This window comes from Poecile atricapillus, chromosome 20, assembly GCF_030490865.1.
Source record: "Poecile atricapillus isolate bPoeAtr1 chromosome 20, bPoeAtr1.hap1, whole genome shotgun sequence".
In the NCBI taxonomy this organism is placed as follows: Eukaryota; Metazoa; Chordata; class Aves; order Passeriformes; family Paridae; genus Poecile; species Poecile atricapillus.
The window spans coordinates 4012681-4017579 of record NC_081268.1 but is presented as its reverse complement, the minus strand read 5'-3'; positions in this window follow the sequence as shown (position 1 = coordinate 4017579).

The window sequence follows — 4899 nt, the reverse complement described above, 5'->3', positions numbered from 1 at the left end:
TCCCAACTCATTGGGTAAATTCCCCATAAATCCAAACCCACTCGTGCACCCAGGCAGAACATTCTGATAGAGCAGGGTGGAAAACCAAAGTCACTTTTGCCTGGCTCAGAAAGAGAAGCCTTGAGAGCTGCCAACATCTGCTTTCATCTTGCTGCTTCTTCTGGAAGTGCTGAGGAGAGTGGGGAAAAGGCTGGGAGGATGAGGGTGTGATGTGGAAGCAATCACAGCCATGGACCAGTGAAAAAACATGATCATCTCTCAAAGTAAATCAAGTTTATCCTCAGTGAGACTGAGCCATCCTCCCGGGGCAATATCCATGGTCACCCCACAGATCAGGGCTGTCAGACCAGGGGCAGGGTCAGGCAGTGACAAGAAATGGCACCAGCAGGATTTTAGAAGCTCCTGCCCCATTTTCTAGGACAAATTGGTGAAGGATAGCAGCAATAAGAAGAGAGCAATCCCAATTTCCTGATTTAATCTGGCTTCACTTTAGGTACGCCCCAGCTCTGTGTCACAGCTGGGTTTCTCAGCACGGTGGTTTCTGTACTGAGTCCATGCCCTCCTTTCTTCCCTTCTGTCCCCCCATCACAATGTCTTGCCTGGCTGATTTTGTGCTCAGCAGCTGGTTTAAATGCTGGCAGCTGGCAATATTTTCCCTTGGAGCCAAAAAACAAAGCGTCTGCTCTCCCAAGCTGGCCTGGGAAGGTTGGCTTTGCTGGTCCAAGCACAAATATTTCTGGCAGGGCAAGCTTGCTGCAAATCTGGAGTTGATCTCACTCATTTCCTCGGCGCTAAGGAAATGCAAAGGGATTTGCAGTGAATTCTCCACAGCCTCATTTTTAAGGTGAGGATTGTTTAAGTAGAAGAGAACTCGAGTTCTCAGAAGCTCTGCAAAATCATGAGGAGCTTTTGATGTCACAGTGGGATCAGGAGCTGTTCCATCATTGTCAGGATGAGCCACTGACACCAGAGGGGTGGCACTGTTGGGCACTGTCCTTTTTTACATGGCTTCAACATTTGTGGAAGTTTGGAGTAATTAGTTTCCTGAATGGCTCCCTTTAATGGAAAACATGATGTTTTGGGAAAGACAAGCTGGGCATAAAACCCTCCAGTTCTTTATCCAGGTGAAGTAACCTCATCATCACTTCTCATTTTTGGAAAAGGTCTAGGGATTCAGGCATATCCTGGGAGCTGGATGCTTTACTTGATTAGACCCCACTGGAAAACCTGATTTAATCCCAAATCTCACTTCAGATGTGTCCTTTGGCCTCACAGGAGCCAACAGGACTTCTGGACATTGCTTAAACTTTAACTGATTGTTGTATGCATGGCCAAATCAAGATCCAAGCATACAGCTGCAGTTTTTGGGCCAAAAGGAGCCCAAGCCCAGCTTTCAACAACATCTGCCTTTGCACCAGCACTGGGCAGTTTGTAGAACTCCAAGCACTTTGCAAAGGCTGAAGCATTGATGTGGACTTCTCATGGGTGGGAAAAATGAGCTGCAAAAGCTCACCTGGAATGGTCTTGGCAGGAATGAGGCAGAAAAGAAGATTCAGCAGATTTCAGAGTGCAGCTGGTTCTTGGCATTGCTGGGGTGGGGTCTTAACTGTGTCCAAATATCTCTTAGCCTATCCTGACCACTCGGGTCAACCCCTGCATTTTGGCTTGTAGGTCTGAACTTTGAATTGAAGAGGCCACAAAACTCTTGGGAACCAGTGGTGGACCTGATGCCATGAGCAAAAGCTGATCCCAGTTCTGGGCTGGCAGTGGGTTATTAACAGCAAACAAAATCCCAATCCACTGGTTTAGTCCTGAGGTCGTGCCAGTCTCAGGTACAGCGGGTGGGAAGGGGATTTGGGAATGTGTTTCACAGGTGTGGGTGGTTGAAGGACCAAAATTTGGGAGCTGATGCTGAAACAGGCGGGCGTGTTGTGGAAATTTTCTGCTCTGGATTCCCATGAAGAGACGCCACGCTTTGAAGCGTGTTCCTGCAGGCTGGCACCGAGCTGAGCCAGCCTTGGATGTGGCTGTGCTTGTGCTCCTGCTCTGTGCAGGCAGGTGGAGGTGGAAATCTCCAGCACAGCAGGAGATGGAGGTGGCAGGGCCAAGAAGGGCCTCAACACAGACGTCTGTGCGAGTGTGGGTGACACAATCTCGCACCAAGTTGGCCTGCAAAGGCACAGAAAACAGGAATAGAAACCCATCCCGTGACTCAGGATGTGTCTGTGGGCTAAAGCTGCTGAGCTGCAGTGCCTGGGCTCAGTCTCTGAGTTTAGAGGAGAAAAAGCCTTTGACAGCAGCAGGTGGGAGATGTTTCTCCGTTCTCCACCGTTTGTTGTGATGCTCCTGTGCGGTCTCCCTGTGGGAGCTCTGTCTTGGTACTGTGGCCATAAACATAATGTAGAATAACACTAATGAGAGCTTTCATGGCATATCCATGGCAGTACAAATCCGTGTGCCAGATCTCCTCATTTCCTCAAGGCTCCTGAGGCATCTTGTGCTCGTCTTCAGCTTCTGCTCTCTCTGAAGTCTCTGGACATTTCAGTTATAATTACAGTACTGCTTGAAAGGCCTTCTGGCCTCCTTGGTTTTGAATAAACCTGACCCTCTGGAAAGACTAAGGCCAGAATTGCGGAAGAAGGTCTTGAGGACAAGAGTTTGAAAAAAAGAATAAAATCCCCCTGTCCCATGGGAAATGTTGAAGCAGAGCAATCTAAAGCCAGGATGAAATTCACAGTCCTGGGAATTCTTTCCCTGAAGGGAAAATTCAACATTTCCTTTGCTTCAGTCTGATCAAAACGTCTTGTTTTGACACGGCACAACAGCCTGGGACCACAACAGTCATATCAATATGCTTCCAAGCCATCTAAGGGAGTGTGATCTTTTCCAGCTCTAAATTAAGCAGGAGTTAGTCCTTCCCCACATCTTGTTTCCATAGGGAGATGCCTGGCCGTGCAGGATTTTTGATCAGCAGTTCCACCTCCAGCAGTGTCCCCAGGAGCCCTCCCTGAAAAGTTGTCATCCTGCTACTTGTGTCCTCACGGGTCACCCTGTCCTCACATCCAAATTGTGAGGAACTGTTGATCTTACCCTCAGATCCCCTGGTAATTGCTCCTGGGAGGATTCTGGTCTTTGTGAAGCAAACCTGTTCTGCTTCCCCAGCCTTCCTCAGCCCCGTTACAAAGAGCCATTGTGGGCTCTGCCCGTTCCATGCCTCATGTTCCCAGCTCTCATCAGCCTCAGAAGAGGCACCTCTTGCCCACTTAGCCAGGAGATAAAGGCTGATTTGTGTGGAGTGGGAGGGAAGCGTTGCCTGTGCCCTTGCCAGGTTTTGAGGTACCACTCCTGGCTGGGCAGGGAAGTTTCCAGAGCTCCCCAGGATGGAGGAGGCTGCAGAGAGGGGAACCCTGCTCTCCTCTCCCCAAAGCTGCTGCCTTCCAGTGGGGTCAGGGTGAGGGTGCACAGCAGGGACTGTGCTCCAGGGGTGAGCCCAGCCCCCCCAGGGGCTCAGAGCCTGGTGGATCCAGAGGAGAGCATTCCTCCTCCCTGCCTTGCCTCACCTGGGCATGAAAAGCAAGGACCCCTCCCTCCTTCCCAGCTCTGTTTGTGTTTTGGATTTTTTGTCTCCCCCAGCCCCCCTTGGCTGTGAGTGGGTTCACAAACGTCTCCTCCAGCTGGGCAAGCCTCAGCAGCTCCAAACTCCTGATTTGTCTGGGAGCTTTGGCTGTGAGGTGGGTATGGGCATCACAAAGCCAAAAAATGCAGTGGGAGCTGCTCCAGGTGTGTCCTTTCTTATCAGTGCTGGGTTCAGCAGGGATCAACACCTCAGTTTGAATCCAGAAAAGCAAGCTGGTGTATGGCTGCAAAGAGCCTTTCTGCATCCTCTCCAGAGTGGCTTTTGTTGCTTGTACCTGCCTAGTGTGAGCTTCCCACCTGTTAAATTGACCAGTTACACCAGTTCCTCTGCCCCTTTGGGACTGGGTGATACCAGATGTTGAATCCAGGTTCAATTTCTGTGTTCTGTGCCCTTCTCCTTCCACCAGAGGAGGCAGGCTGTTCATGGCTGGGCACCAAAACTCACTGAGAGGTCTGGCAACCTGGCAGGTCCCGGTGTCACAGGGGACAGGTTATTTGGGGTGAATCTGTCTTTGGGGACACAGGATCTGTGTGCCAGGGGACAGCAGATTTCATCCCTGGCATCTCAGCTGCCTCCTCCAGTTCCTGCCATCAGCTGGGGGCAATGGGAAGGAAGGAAAACCAAGAAAGCTCAATCCCAAGCATTCATGCATCGCTGGACAAGTCACATCTGGCTGATGGGGACAGCAGGGGCCCAGCCCTCCCTGGGTGACACCAGGCAACTTCCACACAGAGCTGGGCCAGCCCTCGCACTCTGCTCCAGTCATATGGGAGCTGCTAGACAGAAATACCCAGAAATACAGAAATAGACCCTTCCAGGGGGGATCCAGCAGATGCTGGGCTCCAGAGGCATTGCTGCACGCCTGGAGCGCTGCCGTGGCGCTGGGGGTTCCGAGGGTAAGCGACTCCAAGCAGCCGAGCAGAGCAATAACCCTGCAGAGAGGCAGCGCCTGCAGGGCTGCTCTCCTGCCGCACCAGTGCAGAGCTCAGAGAGAAGAGGCGAGCAGGGATGGCAGGGAGGACCTTTCTCAGGACCCCAAACCCCATCTGCAGATCGCTGTAATCTGTGTTGTGATCCCTGAGGGGAGCCTGGCCCAGCCTGGGCTGGGTGCTGAGCAAAGGAGCGCGTCCAAGCAAGAAATAAATTGAAATTGGGCACAAAAGGAGCCAGGGTGTCATGGAGGAGGAGATGAAGAGCTTGTGGTGTGTGGGAAGCCTCGAAAGTCACACTGAGCAGTCGGGGCTGTGTGGGAGCTGATGCAC